The 15663-nt window shown below is 42.9% G+C and overlaps 1 long non-coding RNA gene across 2 annotated transcripts in view; it reads left to right on the top strand.

The window, feature by feature from the left end:
- Window positions 1–15663, top strand: part of LOC142814452 (uncharacterized) — a 512230-nt gene that overhangs the window by 307127 nt on the left and 189440 nt on the right. For both annotated transcript variants that reach the window (XR_012894932.1, XR_012894933.1), the window contains exon 3: window positions 10796–10849. This is a non-coding gene — a long non-coding RNA (uncharacterized LOC142814452). The remainder of the gene's footprint in view (window positions 1–10795; window positions 10850–15663) is intronic.

Genomic DNA, 15663 nt, shown 5'->3' with positions numbered 1-15663 from the left:
AGAGAGCTTGCCTGTTTACTGCTCGTAGGCTGATGGTGGAGTCCTCGGGCATGAAGAGGATGGTGTGCGGCCAGCATTCTCCTTTTGACTGAGACGTTAATGTCCCTGCTGGTGAAGACGACTTGATACTTCTTCTTTTGGCCTTCCTGCTTCTCACGGTCTCGAAGTCGTCATCCGACGAGTCGTCGCCAGTGGCCGAGTACAGTTCTGTGTCCTCGCTGGTGCTCGAACAGGTGCTTCGTTTCCGCGACGAGCTTGCCAAAAGTGGTCTATGGTCGGACATAGCCGCAGAAGGCTCCACGTCCACAGCCATGATGCAGTGACTATCACCGTTGGCCTCACTGGTTCTGGGCCAGGCGCGCTGATTTACCGAGGAGCTCGCCATAGCAGACCTCTGGCTGGGCGGACCAGTGGATGACTCCGCGTCCGTCGCCTTGGGGCAGGGAGCAGCGTCTCCCGTAGAAAGCGAAAAACTTGATAACAATGCTCGGAGCCGAAAGCAGAAGCGTTCTATGAAGAGACACTTCGTCGTCGTCCTGCTTCGTAATAAAATAATATATACCGCAGTAGGGCAGTGGTGGTAGCAGGATGACAGCTTTGCGCATGGAATATGATCAAGCCCTTTCCTGGAGATGCGAAGGAGCTTATGGTGAGGGCTTGTCCCTTGTCCGTCATCATTGCCACGCTGGTACTCGGAGTTCTATTAGATGGCGGTATGGTAGAGTGCTCCCTCCTCTCTGGCTATGTTGGCGAGCTCTTTTGCTAGTGTGGCGGCCCCCTGGGCCCCAACCTAGCCCCCGTCTAGCTTGGTTTCTCCCATTTCTCCTCTCATTTATGAATAATAAAATTTATTCATCCTCCAGCATGTGCTTTGGTTAGTCACTCGATCGCTAACCAGGTATTACTGGAGACCTGAGTCTCCACTGATAGCGAAGTATCAGTATATTCTGGTATCAGTGAAGACCACTAGTGGCGCTGCGCTGCTCTGTAAAATAAGGTACCTTCATGTACGCGGCCGGCGCTTACATAAAGACTCCCTACTGCATAATAACAGCACTTACTCCCCCTAGATAGCTTTGCCGTAGAACAGTCACTCCACTAAGACACGTGCTCTCGTATGAGTGGACACCGATAGCGGCACTTTGTTGTTCTGTGTAATATAAGCGCTTACTCACACCCCCCCTCTCTCTCTCTCTCACGCACAGCGTAGTAGTATGAATGAAGACACGATCATGGACAGAGGCTGGATCTATTGGCACTAAAGGAACTGGACTCCAGGCGCCCAATATAGGCTTGCGAAACACTCTTTTAGGTTCCAAAATCGCAAATTTGGGCACAATTAACTTTGCTGCAATTCAAGTTTTCGAAGAAATATGTGTGAGATCTGTGTTTACGTTTGAAAAGCCAACAGAAATGTTATACTTTAAGATGCAAAGGCGCCAATGGTTGAGCATAGCCATGCATTTTTTTCCCGCATGATTCACGAAATCCGCTCTTTCCTTTTCTAGTCCAGCACAGGAAGGTAATTATCTGCCGTCAAACAAATATGATCCTGGGTCTCTTTGTTTTTTGCATGGCTGGGAATGGCAGCACAGGAGCAAATAGTTAGAGCACTGATAGGCCATAAAGGCCATTTTGCCTCGTATTTACTTGATGTAACCGTATAGGGTATATTTCTTTTCAGACTCGGAACACTTTAAAAGGCCTTTCACCAGACTTGAGAATGCCGAGCAAGCAAGAAAATTTCAAGCAAGGAGGCTCGTGGTCTCATCTGTCAGTATTTGCAATGCTACACTCCCTGGAAAGAGATGTGTTCGATTGAACGTTCTTTGACCTGCATTTCACGGGCGCTTGCCCCCACATGTTGAAGGTGACGTATGTAACAACGAATGGTCCCCCGTATGTTAAAGTACTACGTGATAATGAGAAAATTATTCAAGGCACCATGTGTAATTTCTGCATTCTATTGCCTCAATAGAACTAAGAAGGTTGACAGAAATATTAAAACAAACACACAGAATTCGTGTGCGTTGTTTTCCTTTTTTGAAGTTTGTATTGAACGGGATGGGAGACCAAGCTGCCTCCATTTATTTGCGTTGGAGTTCTTGCTGTTCTCGCATCATGGCAGAGTCAGCATTAATTACGCTTGAGGTGTTTTTGGTGCATCGTCCCTTAGAGAGGTTCCAGTGGTGCGTATCGTTGTGTGTCGGGGTAAAAATACATGATTCATGACAGCCTCTCCAAACGCGCTCCTATAGAGAGATCCATCCCGCAGAAGCAGGCAGTAAAATAAAGAGAATGTCGAAACGGCACAATACCGCTTTCGTGCACGACCTGGCATGGGCACGACAAGTGAATGTGCGTGCGCATGACGTGTTGATGCGTTAGCGTCGTGTCATCTTCTGGCTCAGAATGGCTCCGATACCGGCAAGGGCAGGGAAGGAATTCGGCTTGCGATGTCTTCACCGGGCGAGTGGCGAAGGTTTCAAGCTCACCTCCTCGCGTCATGCTCTCACGTCTTCTAATAGATGAATTACTAATTTGAGTGGTGCAACAATTTTCATTGGGCGCTCAACAACTTGCACTGTCTAAGTGAAATTTTTCATGTGACCCAGTGAAGCGCCGTTTAGGAAGTAAACTAAAAACTAAATCACGTGTACATCGTTTTTCTTTTTACTGCACTCTACTTTCCCCTGATGTAACTCCTTGGTTTCACATTCATTATCCATCATCCTACGACTAGGAAAAAGTACCTCCTGCTTTCTACGATTGAAAGAAGGCAATTAGGAGATGCCGAGAAGATAACTCGGCGTGGGTGAATACATGTGTAGTGGCTAATCGGCCTTCCTATGGGCTAAGAGACTTTGTAGCCTTGACAGTGATGAAAGAAACTTATGACTTGGAGTATAGGTTGCACACCATAGTGTTCTGAAAGCTCAGTATTGCCTGGTAACATTAATAATGGTCTCTAACTATACTAGAAAGCAAAATTTGAGGTTAACTAGCGTTCGTACGGACATCTTTATTAACCGGAGGAATTCATAAAAGCTTATAGGAATTTCAAAAAAAAACCTCAAAACAGGCATTTATAGGCACTATAAAACTCTATAAAAGCTCTTCTTAACCTTTAATTCACGCTCATATATCAAGGTAGCACGATAGGAAAGCAAGAAACAAAATAGGAATTCGCCCATAATCCTGATGAGCGTGGTGGAGGCGAAAACTCGAAAAACAGTTGTGTGGCAACTATTAACGTCTACGGTAACAAATAAAGAGCACCTCTTGAATTCGACCCATGACTGCATTGCATTCTACTCAGGGTTCACTTTACGGGAAGATGTGGGCGGTTTTCCTTTCCGTTCATTCCGTTTTGCTTTACTTTAGGCTTTTTTCTCTCCTTCGGTGTGGTGTGCCTTCATCTGTCTGTATGAATGTGCCTGCCCACTTTAACTGTGGTGTACATTTAGAAGAAATGCTTTTATTGAACAATCTTGAAGCGCTAAGCACGACGCAAAATAATTTCATTTCTAAGCATAAATTATAAGCATAGACTTGTCGCGCATCTGAATTTAGAAATCAATGTTCAGGCGTTTATCGCCGTAAACGCTATCAGTTGGGCAAACTCAAGAACCCGTTCTACGATATTACGAGATCATGCAGCACTCAATCGCCCACTATGCATTGTCATGAAAAAAATAGCTTCGTGATTTCTTCTCTGTGTTCTGCCTTTCTGTATGGAAGGTTAGCACGTTGCCAATGAGCGTACTCCTTCGAACTGGCCCGTGGTATATACCACTTTTTCATATGTATTTTATGTCGTGGTTTTCTTTACTGACATGCTTTTAAGTGGAGATTTTAGGCGCTCCTTACTGCGTTGAGCGGCGTGCCGTTGGATTGTTGGAGTAGTCGGAGTAACCAATACAGCGAACGAATACCAAAGAGAACAAACGAGTGCGATAGATAGTGAACGCGAAATATGTGAATATCGCAAGCCACTGACTACTTACTGATCAAGCTTTATTCATCCGTAACGCGCTCTGGCCCCTCAGTCGGAGCTCCACACATGAAGGCTTGGCACGTGCACTTCAGCAGAGTTCCAGAGTTCACTTGTTCTAAAGGCGCTGTAGACGTTTCGCACGGTTCGCGACACCTGCAATGTGCAGGATGGGTGTGCAGTTATAGAAATAGAACATAGCGAATGTTACAGTGCTATAACTGCGATTAGCGAAAACTCCGAACACAGGTGGCGTCCCTCCAACAAAAGTGCGACCTAGAGAATATGGCGTTCACCGGTGATTTTGTTTCTTTATTCAATTTCGGCGCTTTATTGTTTTAACCTACAGTGCTACATAGAAACTTGCTCACCAAAAGCGGTTCATACATTTAATTTTCTGCGGGAAGTATAAATCAAGGAATATGAATAGCGGGAGAAACCGACTGATGCGCGAATATGTTGGTCAGCCATCTTGACTTTCTTTGCCGTTGTGCTTTGAAATACATCTTGTACATATTCAAACAACTTTTGTTATCTTCTGAAATCACACAATATAAACTACGTGCGAAATTGCGCTTTGATTTTGGATTGACGCTGGCTAGCCTCCTTTATGCTTCCTTTGACCTCAACAGTGTATTTTCCAGAGCACGTGAACTCAAGCCGCGACACGAGTTCAACTTCCTTCTTAAAGTTAGTTTCCTTCAATTTTCCGGAAGTGTGACACTTTTTTCTTCTTGATATGAGAAGCGCGAACTCAACGATACACTCGGTAGCTACAGCGAGCCACTGAAAAAATGCAGCATAACCAAAACTCTGGCCACCGGCATGGCCGGGGTGAGTGATTGCACATCTGCCGTGCCGCTGGGCTTACTATACCTTCAGTATTACTCCTCGGTTCCTGCGTTTGAGCGCCCGCTTCTGCTGAAATGTCTAAACTCAGAGTCGACAGAGAACTTGCCAAGCCGCCTGGAGTTACGCCGCATTCAATTGGTGCAGTATTTTAATGTTTTTTTTTTTCATCCGAAATATTTTTTGCATACAAACGCTCTTGAGCGGCGTATAGCTTTCAGGTGAATGGTATCGAAACCAAAACTCGCGTGTGGTTAGCCTCCCGGCGTTTCTTACTCATCTCTTCCCTTCGCTTTCTCTTTCTTAGTGTTACGTTCTAATGGCGTAGTTGTCCAGTACAGCTACCAGAAACAGTACAGTTACAGTGCTCTTTAGGCTAACGCAACCTGGGAGCGTTATTGTTGATTGATTGATTTGTGGGGTTCAACGTCCCAAAGCCACCATTTGATTACGAGAGACGCCGTAGTGGAGGGCTCCGGAAATTTTGACCACCTGGGGTTCTTTAACGCGCACCCAAATCTGAGTACACGGGCCTACAACATTTCCGCCTCCATCGGAAATGCAGCCGCCGCAGCCGGGAATCAAACCCGCGACCTGCGGGTCAGCAGCCGAGTACCTTAGCCACTAGACCACTGCGGCGGGGCGGAGCGTTATTGTAGGACAGTGTGTTTGTAAATAAACAAACTGATTTTGAGGAAAATGATCAATTAGTGCAGCGTTTTAATGGTTTTTTTTTCATCCGAAATATTTTTTGTATACAAACGCTCTTGAGCGGCGTATAGCTTTCAGGTGAATGGTATCAAAACCAAAACTCACGTGTGGTTAGCCTCCCGGCGTTTCTTACCCATCTCTTCCCTTCTCTTTCTCTTTCTTAGTGTTACGTTCTAATGGCGTAGTTGTCCAATACAGCTACCAGAAACAGTACAGTTACAGTGCTCTTTAGGCTAACGCAATGTGGGAGCGTTATTGTAGGGCAGTGTGTTTGTAAAAAAAACAAACTGATCTTGAGAAAAACGATCATAGCTCTACTAAAATAAAAGCTCGAAAGCATGAGAAGAGTAATCAGACTTTGCTTGATTGAAAACTGCTCATGCTAGTGAACATGATGGCAAGATAAATAAGATATTCGTGAAATATTATCAGTAACTATTATCTGAACAGTACGGGAGACTTCTTTGGTATTTACTTTTAGTACTACTACTGTATTGCACAGTGGTTTACTATTTCGGAACGCGGAGTTTCAGGTTCGAAACCGTGGCATCGGGGCTGATGGGTTATTCGGACGTATTTACTAATCGTGTGAATTTTCATTGCTCCAGTGCATATACTTTGAATTAGCGGTATATATTTCAAGGTCACTCGTATTCGATGCACGTTAACACTTTGGAAATTAAAATATTGATTTAATAATTGATATGTGGGGTTCGACGTCTCAGAACCACCATATTATTATGAGAGATGCCGTAGTGGAGTGCTCTGGAAATTTCGACCACCTGCGGTTCTTAAACGTGCGGCCAAATATGAGCATACGGGCCTACGGCATTTTCGCCTTCATCGAAAATGCAGCCACCGCAGGCGGGATTGGATCCCGCGACCTGCGGGTCAGCAGCCCAGTACCTTAGCCACTACACCACCGAGGCGGGGCATACAGACGCTCTCTGTATTTGTTCAGCGACAGATGCATTGCAAATGAAACAAAAGTATACTGCGACTGACGGCGAAAGTACAGAAAAAGGGGTAAAACACCGATATTAACAAATATTACATAATAGTTTACTTTTATTTATTGTTTATTGATGACAAGTGAAACTTGATTCAGCGCTTCTGTAAACGCATTTCCATTCTCTTGATGCTCTATTCGAATACAATGTTTGCGAATTTGCTCCGGAACCTCAATATCGGTGCCAAACTCACGGAGCTCCACTTGCGCACCACTGCACTTGTCTTTTCTTGCATTCTCATAACGAGAAAGATTGTGCTTTTGCCGTTTTCCACGAGGATAACTAGGCTCGGCTGAAGGAAAAGCCGAGCTGCAGCTGGCGCCGAGAACTTTTCGTTTTATTTTAAAAAATATACTTTTACCACATCATTTTTGATGCCGCGTATGTAACTTGCTGCTCCAAAACTTGTTCATCCGCTTTTAAAGCTCATCTAGTTTTCAGCCTCTTTTCTATCGAGCGGCAGCTTGTCACGCGTGAATTACAGGTCTCCTATAGTGAAACCGAAAAATTTCATACGCCCGCTGCATAGAAGTTGATACAAAATAAATTGTGAAAAAAAAATGGTCTTGAGTTTCATCGCTTCAGATTTGAAAGTTTTCCGGCAAGTGGAATTCTGCTTGTGCAGGTTAGCTATTCACTGTGTGTAAAAAACGCAATATATCGGCTTTCTTTTGAAGCAAGATAAAGAAATTCGTTCTCACAAGCTGAACCTTCACTGTAGTGCAATTTCTTATGTGAATAAATCATTGCAAAGAGCAATAACTGGACGTGTTAGCTTCCAGTTATTTCAGTTCTAGTTTTTCGGGTATACGTGTGAAATCGAATTTGCTGTATTATATTGTGTGCTTCACGAGGGACGAACAAACAAACAAAAATAAATATATTCGCAATATTGACGCAAGATACATTTAAAGTTCGCGTGTCAGCCACTTTCTATGTCCTCAATGTTGCCTAGGTGTGCGTGTGAAACAGAGTCAGCGAAGCGCCAGGGGGAACTGGCAGGATTGACGCTGACAACTCAGGCACGCGTGAGCGACGTGGGGAGAAGACAAGACCCTGTGTCGAACTTGAAAAAAAAGCCCGTGTGTTCTGCCCATAGCCATTTGTCGTGCACAGTTGAAAAAGTTTGATGGGATAGCTACAATAGGCGAACTTGTGCCCTGAAAACAAAAAAGTCAGAGATAAAAATGTCTAGGCGCAGAACTGTGTTACTTCAAATGTAGTTGCCTGATGAAGAGGTGAAAAAAGGCTCTTTTGGGGATGTAAGCACGTGTGTAAGCGTCAAGGATTATGACAAAAACACCTATAGACGGTGTATCATTTATGTGCTTACTTGTGATACTATTTTTCAATATTGAAAAATGACGACTAAATGCGCCAATGTTTAGGTCAAAAGTATCCAAAAAGATACGGAGAAAATGCAATTTTTTAATAGAAGGTCTATCAGACCAAAGTGAGGCTACGCTTTCAAACCAGGGCTCCACTGCCTATAGCGCCATAGCAGAGAGAGTAGTTATGTAGGCGGTCACCAGGGAAAGAACACCAGCTGTTCAGAATTAACAGAGACTGCCTCTGCGGTATCCCTCATACTATTATGCTGGTTTTGGGAAGTAAAACTTCCACCATAACAACCTGTCTAGAAAACGTGTTCAACAATGTGCAGTACTTCGTGCTCTAGTTAGTACTCACAGCCGTCCGCGGTTTGGTTATGTACTGCATTCAGGATCAGAAGCGTTTCAAGCTTGAAGCCCCTCACCTGCTTATGCAAAACGTCCACGATCGGCCTAATTTTGACTAGGTAATCAAGTTGCGTGATCACGTCATGTTAAGTGGCTTCTTGATGGCATCGAGAAATTCGGCGATATGTGACATCATTGCGTGATGACTTTTTGGAACATTCGTGTTGTGCCACCAAAGCTGGAAGTTGATAAGCGCGTTTGTTGAGACATTTAAGACATACAACATGATAAATATTTAAGCTCTCTGCATTAAAATTTTTGACTTTCATCGTCCGTACACTACTTAGTTGCGCTGAACACGCAACCTCAATTTTTTTTCTTTTGAAGTGCGATGCTTAGACCTGTCGAGGTTTTAATGTCGAGGTTTGTGATATCGCTGATAACATGGCTCCGTACTGTGGCTAGGGGGAGCGTCGGTAGGAAGGGGAGGGCTATGTGCGTCGCGAGAGGTGGAAGCGTGCTGCGAGAGGTGAGGGCTTGATACGAGACGCGAGCGCGAATGTGAAAACTTTATAAGTTGTGCTTAAACGCAAATAAGACCAAGTACAATTTGTTTTCCCCCGTGAATAAACCAAGAAATTTTAATATGACCATTACCTACCACGGTCACATATTAGAACAAGTTAACAGCCAAAAGTTCCTAGGTGTCTGGTTTAAGAAGACCTATCTTGGAATTAGCACATAGCAAAGGTAAAGTCAGAACTGAGTAAAAATATTGGCTGCTTATACAGGTTAAATTCTCCCATACAACTGTGGCTAAAAAACATCCTTTATTATACTCTCTTCTACTCACGACTTTCTCACTGCGCTCTTGTGTGGGGGACTACAACACTAACGAACTATTCTAAACTGATTATTCTACAAAAGATGGTTCTGAGAATCTTTGAACACTTTTGAGGCCCTATACGTGACTTGCGGACAGAACCGCTATTTTCAAAATATCGCACGCTCAAAGCAAGCCAGATTTACTATTTTAAGTTATTTCAGTACATAAAACGCAATAGACTCTATCATTCACTAGATTCTCGTGGTTCTCTGTACGATTTTCGTACTTACGCTAGAAGGACTCCGAAAACTCGAACGATCTACGGACGACAACACTCATCTTTTCAGATACCCACCTTTTTAAACAAAATCGACAGCCTCCTAGATAAAAATTGCAAAGTTTCGAAGCATACGATCAGAATGGTACTGATCGAGAACAACATTGAATTTTCTTGACTATCGCTGTATGTGTCCTCTTTGCCTAAGTAGTATCTGATGCTTTTTATGTGTGTGTTTTTTCCTATGCTTCCATGTGTATATTGTTATTTTTGTATATCTCTTGCAATAGCGATGAGAAATCGCAACTTATATCTATTGGTATTTAAAACACTAAGATGGTTATGTATATTTTTGTTTACTCTAAATAACACTTTATTACTGTTGTATGTGTTACAGTATTTGCGCATGTACCTTATGTATTTTTGTATATTTTTGTATATTTTCTGTATCCTGCAAAATTCTTTTGTCAGCCTGCCTGCCTCACTGTATTTGGAGCAAAGGCCCTTTGTCAGGCTTTCAGCCTTTCGCCTTCGCACCATTTTTGTACTGGCACAGAAAGAAACAAAGAAAGAAAAAAAGAAAGAAAGAAAGAAAGAAAGAAAGAAAGAAAGAAAGAAAATAGAAAGGCTGTTGAGGGGTGAGCTTAGAGAAACGCGCCAAGGTGGGGGAGGTGGTATTGCGCAGTACATTGTAAAGTAGCGCGGAAGAGTCGGCGTTCAGGTGGCTCCGCTATCAACATGTTGAACATTTTTATGCTCCTGCTGAAGAAGTCACCCGAAGTTAGCGTCGAGAAAAATTGACACGAGAGCAGGATAGTGTCACCGAGGCAACGACGGTGTTTGCTCTCTAGAGAGGTGGAAGTTAAGCGCCAACAAGCGGAAGACTTGAAACTTTTACAGCTATGATATAGCCTGATGCAGATGGGCATAAGCTTCGCTGTTTCGATAGTGTTCTCAAAATGAAGTTGGCATAATTTTTTTCTTTCGTTGTTGCTTCTGTTTAAGCGCACTAACATGCTCCTGTGAATTTGCTGAGATTGCTCAAGCGTGGACTCCAGCGAAGTTCCGATGAGTTCTGTATAATAGCAATGTTCATTCTGTGTATTTTCGCCGTAGGAAACTTATTTTTAATGACACGACACAAGTAAAGTCTAGACAATGTAATCAATGTTGAAAAGGGGGTGAAACATGGTGCAGAAAGCAAATATACATGATATCACCAAGTTGAGCGTGTATTTCACGCTTTCTGTATTTGCAGCACACCACTTCACTACTCTGGCCTACAGAGTTCATCGTTGATGTGCTAAGCGAAATTTATCTATCATCAACGTGATTTTATACTGCAATGCAGATTGTGCGGGAAGGTTTCGGCTACGATAGGGCGGGACGCATCCACGACTATATTATATTTAGTTTATGTTGACTATTGCTCTTTTTTTTCCTTTTCAGATTTCTACACAAACCACTGTACAGAGTACAGAAGATTGAGAGGCCCAATACGTGGTGAGCTAAGAAACAGCTATTTTTTAGTTTTATTGTAGTCGAACACATATGAGGAATAAGTATGTCGAGAACTTTATAAACCCGCCGAAGATTCCAAGCGTTCTATCGTATACTAGGCTGTATCATATACTAGGGAGTTTCACAGGTAAGGAGTGCTCAGACGTCATATGAAAAGAATGCTGGTAGAAATAATACAGTAGCCTGATGATCATTTCATCGGCTTGAGTCTTATTCCTTTCAAAACGTGATCAGCAATACATTCCATAGTATATAGCTTGTATCTGTACACCGCTAAAGTATAAGTATGTTCAAAATTGCGTGATAACTACGTTGCGATTACGAGAAACATGGTAGTGTAGGGCTCCGAAAATTTCGAACCCCTGGTGTTCTTTAATGTGCACTGATATTGCGCAGTACACAGGCTTCTGTCCAACAAAAAAAATGCTACCTCTTCTGAACATTATAAGAGGCTGAACCCCGTAACCACTGCTTCACCAGGGCGTACTATCATATCTTGATGCGAGGCTCTTTTCAGCATTCAGTTGCACGCTGTAAATTTACCAGCCGCTCTTTCGCGAGCACGTTCCCAGTCACCGAATTGCGCATTCGGGAGCACCAAAGAAAAAAGCACCGGCCATGCTCATTATTATGATTTGATTGATATGTGGGGTTTAACGTCCCAAATCCACTATTTGATTATGAGAGATGCCGTAGTGGAGGGCTCCGGAAAATTTGACCACCTGGGGTTCTTTAACGTGCACACAAATCTGAGTACACGGGCCTACCAAATTTCCGCCTCCATCGGAAATGCAGCCGCCACAGCCGGGATTTGATCCCGCGACCTGCGGGTCAGCAGCCGAGTACCTTAGCCACTAGACCACCGTGGCGGGGCACGCTCATTATTATGTAGCACTTTCATTATACCTAATGATTTAAAAAGTCACGCACGTAGAAGAACCAAAATGTGTTTAGAAAAGGGGGTTAACGATTTAGGGTACTGGGTACTCTAGGTACTCTACTATCGGAGGGCATAGCCGTCCCGTGGGCCCCAAAATGTATATATTGCTTTAGTGAATTATAGAAAAAAAAAATATTGCCATTGCTCCATCTCGTTCTAAGCAGCTCTTTTCCTATAGTCAAAATAGATTCACAAGTATGTATTGTGGTTTTACATATGAAGTACGACAGAAGACCTTTGTGCTCCAGAAATTTGAACCGTGAACAGCAAATGTATGATATTGTTATGTGAGCTTAGCCACCAAATCATTACCCTTTGGTCTAGTGGCTAAGGCACTCGGCTGCTGACCCGTAAATCGTTGTATTGAATCCCGGCCGCACCGGCTGCCTTTTTGATGGAGGCGAAATTTTTTTAGGTCTGTGTCCTTAGATTCGGGAGCACATTCAAGAACTTCGGTTCGTCCGAATATGCAAATCCCTCCACTACGGCGTCGGTCATAATCATTAGGTCGTTTTGGAACGTTAAACCCCAACAAATATTGTGGTATTAGCAGCGGAATCACGGGCTGTGAATTCATTAAAGTCATACAAAGTACTGTTCTGTGCTTGCCTATTCACTAGGCATATGCACCACGAGTGAAAAGAAACTGTTGTATAACCATTGGCGCAAAAGCTAAAGTTTACAAAGGAATGGACCAAATGGTTTTAATGAAGTCCTTGAGCAATGCTTTCTTCACGTATCGCTTTGTCGCAAAGTACGCGTTTTTTCTTAATTCCACGAATTTCAAAGAGAAAGCTTGAGGTCACGCAGACTGCGTGAAAAAACTGCCGCAGAACCTATGTGATTGGGGCGAGTGCCAGCAATCATAATCGCAAAAGCGTGTCTTTATAGTTGAGATGGTACACGCATGTTACTGTGGTGAAAACTATCGCGAAATTGGAACACAGGTATTACTCACTCCTTCCTCATGTTCTGTCCTAGCACGGTTTTTCATTGAGTAATTATCATTAACAGCAAAAAAAGCATACCCAGTAGCACTTCTCAGGGGCGTTAAAACTCAAATTTGAAGTTTCATAGTTTGTCACTCACTCAAATTCTATGTATCCGTGGACAATTTGTTATCTCAGGAAATATACAAAAGCCGTAAATTCTTATTTAGCTTATTAGGAACAAGAATATCTCTAATTTACAACATAGTGACGTCATTAATAGTCAAAGCTGAGAACAAAACAGAAAACGAGATTGTATAGGACGTGTATAGGACGGGATGCCGATTATTGTCAGAATGGCATGGTTATGCACTTTATGAAGTGTCTGGTTAAACTGCTGACTTCTTACTGATAATCTAGCATTCGCATATTCTGATACAGCCCAAAAACATGCAGTCTCTCCTTGATAACCAAATTTGTCTCGTTCGCGATACTACGCTAACAGGTATTACCCAGGATACATTTGTTGTAACTATGGTCTGCGAATTAGTGACATTCTTCTACTTACCATGAAAGTAGTCGCAAGCTTTTCAGATTTAGAGGACTGGTCTCTTATTCAGATGTCTCTTCGTTCATAAAGAATTATTTATATGTAGGGTTTAACGTCCCAAAACCACCATATGATTATGAGAGATGCCATAAAAAAATATTACTCAAAGCGAATAATATCTGATTTATGTGAAAGGAAATACGATTAGCAGATCAGGCGTTTCTTATTTGGTGGTTTCCAAATATATATTCCGAACGCCAAAGCTATTCAGTATCAAACTGGCATCGTTATTAAACCATGTGTAGAATTTTCAGTGGTAATCACGACAAATGCTACCATGACCACTCAGTGCTGCAGTGTGTCATTGATATGTGACTCAGTTCCATTTCATTTCATTCACTGCTAATGAATAAAGTATATGAGTTAGCGTTAGTAGCTGCTCCTGCTGAAATTCCGTTACAAGTGACCTTATGCTTTAATGACCTGAGCCATTCAGAGCCTTTAAGCAGACCACTTACACGTGCCAAAGTGTAATGATCAAATCACCGAAATGCAGCCCGATAAGCACACGTTGGCTGTTCTCAAAGACGTAACTTTTAAAAAATATGAATGACTGCTTCGTGTTGTTTTTTTGAAGAATTTCGCCTGAGTGGGAGGAACTGTTGAAAATATCTGTAAAATTATGGCATACACAACAGTGTACCTTGATAGTTCTTCTTTTGTTTTCATAATGAAAAATAAAAAAAAATGTAAAATATATCAGCCAATATGAAAAGGGAAGTGTTATAAAACATGCGTAAATCACTTTTTGTTCTGGTGTCCGCCACACTAAAAACAAAATGTCTTTAAGAGCAAGCCTAACATTGAAACACCATTCTGTTGCCGTATACAGTGTTTTTTTGCAATAATAACTGATGTATAGAAGTGCGATTGCCATTTAATAAAGTAGTTATATTTTAGTGGTCACCGTGTTAAGATGTCGTTTGGTATTTTTTGGTTAATATTAAGGCACCTAGATAAGGTCTGCCTTCTTAATGACATGCAATACCACATGTTATTCTCCACACTTGACGCCGTTTTTCAAGGTGCCGTAAGGTAATATCCCTGAATTTTCGCTGTGCCAAACCATAACTTTTTATGAAGTTTGAAGATGTTTTTGGATCTTTAAAAGTTATGGACACAAGGAAGATGCTAAATCTCGCGAAGGCTAAAAAATAGTATATGCAACGTTGGCTAGCTAGCAGATCAATTTGGCTCAAGTTAGAGGACGAAAAGTTGAAATATATGATGTGCTTCATACGTATCCGTGTTCCTGGTGTATTCGAAAGCGGCGAGAAACTTGGAGAGTTGTAGAGATGAAAAATGAGAGCAATTGAATCACGCAGTTATGTTTTGTGGCCAAGGCATATACCAGTGGCGAGAAAACTGGCCCTGATAGAAGAAGCGGTTGCTTTGGGACCATTCATCACCTAGTCAAATTTTCATAGCTCACACAACGCGGCACTTTATGGCTTTTCGGTGCAGTGCGTTTATCTTGCGTTAAAAGAAAAAAAAAAGGCAACTAGCGTTATGTATGCGTGAGGGAAGAACTATTTTCTAAGAAATATGCCACGAATGCATTCACGTTATCAATGAATGAATCAGCCAGTCAACAATACTTTTTGCCAATTTGAAAAAAAAAACACAGATGTCCATGGAGTGAATGATGATGAGTGGCGCGAAGCGTCCGTCAGCCGTCCGTGCTTCCGTCAGTCTGCGCGACCATCCTTGCGTCCATCGATGCGTCCGTCCGTCTGTCCGCGCTTCCATCTGTCCACGCGTCCGTCCATGTTTTTGTCCGCCTTCTAGTCTGTCTGTCCATGAGTCCGTGCGCCCATCTAGTGAACACTCAAAGTACCACCATTTCGCATCTCACGTCCCCTTTGGCACATATCCGTTCCGCGCGTCCATTTATCCGTCCGTCCGTCTGCTAGTCTGTCTGTCCGTCCGTCCATGCGTCCATCCGTGCGTCCATCTAGTGAGCACTCCAAGTACTGCCATCTCCCATATCGCATCCCGTGTGGCACATACCCACTATATAACAGGTATGTGTAGCTAGCTAGTGGCTACATACACTAATAGAGGATGGACACACCCACACGCTAAGAAGCTTCACCCCTAAACTGTATATAAAACCTTTGCGTGTGTAGATATTCTAAACGATGCTTGACCTGCAACAGAGGTTCTGTTTAGTTGCGCTAATTGATCATTCCATAATTTTTACGTTTACCTGCAAGCTAGGCAATCTCGCATCGCTGACGCACATACCCGCTGTAGAAGGGGTATGTGCCACTGGTGGCTACATACACCAACGCAGGATGCACAGACCCACACCCTA

The sequence above is a fragment of the Rhipicephalus microplus genome, chromosome 4 (genome assembly GCF_043290135.1).
Source record: "Rhipicephalus microplus isolate Deutch F79 chromosome 4, USDA_Rmic, whole genome shotgun sequence".
NCBI lineage: Eukaryota > Metazoa > Arthropoda > Arachnida > Ixodida > Ixodidae > Rhipicephalus > Rhipicephalus microplus.
The sequence above is the reverse complement of the archived record's forward strand: the minus strand, read 5'-3'. Positions and strand labels throughout refer to the sequence as shown.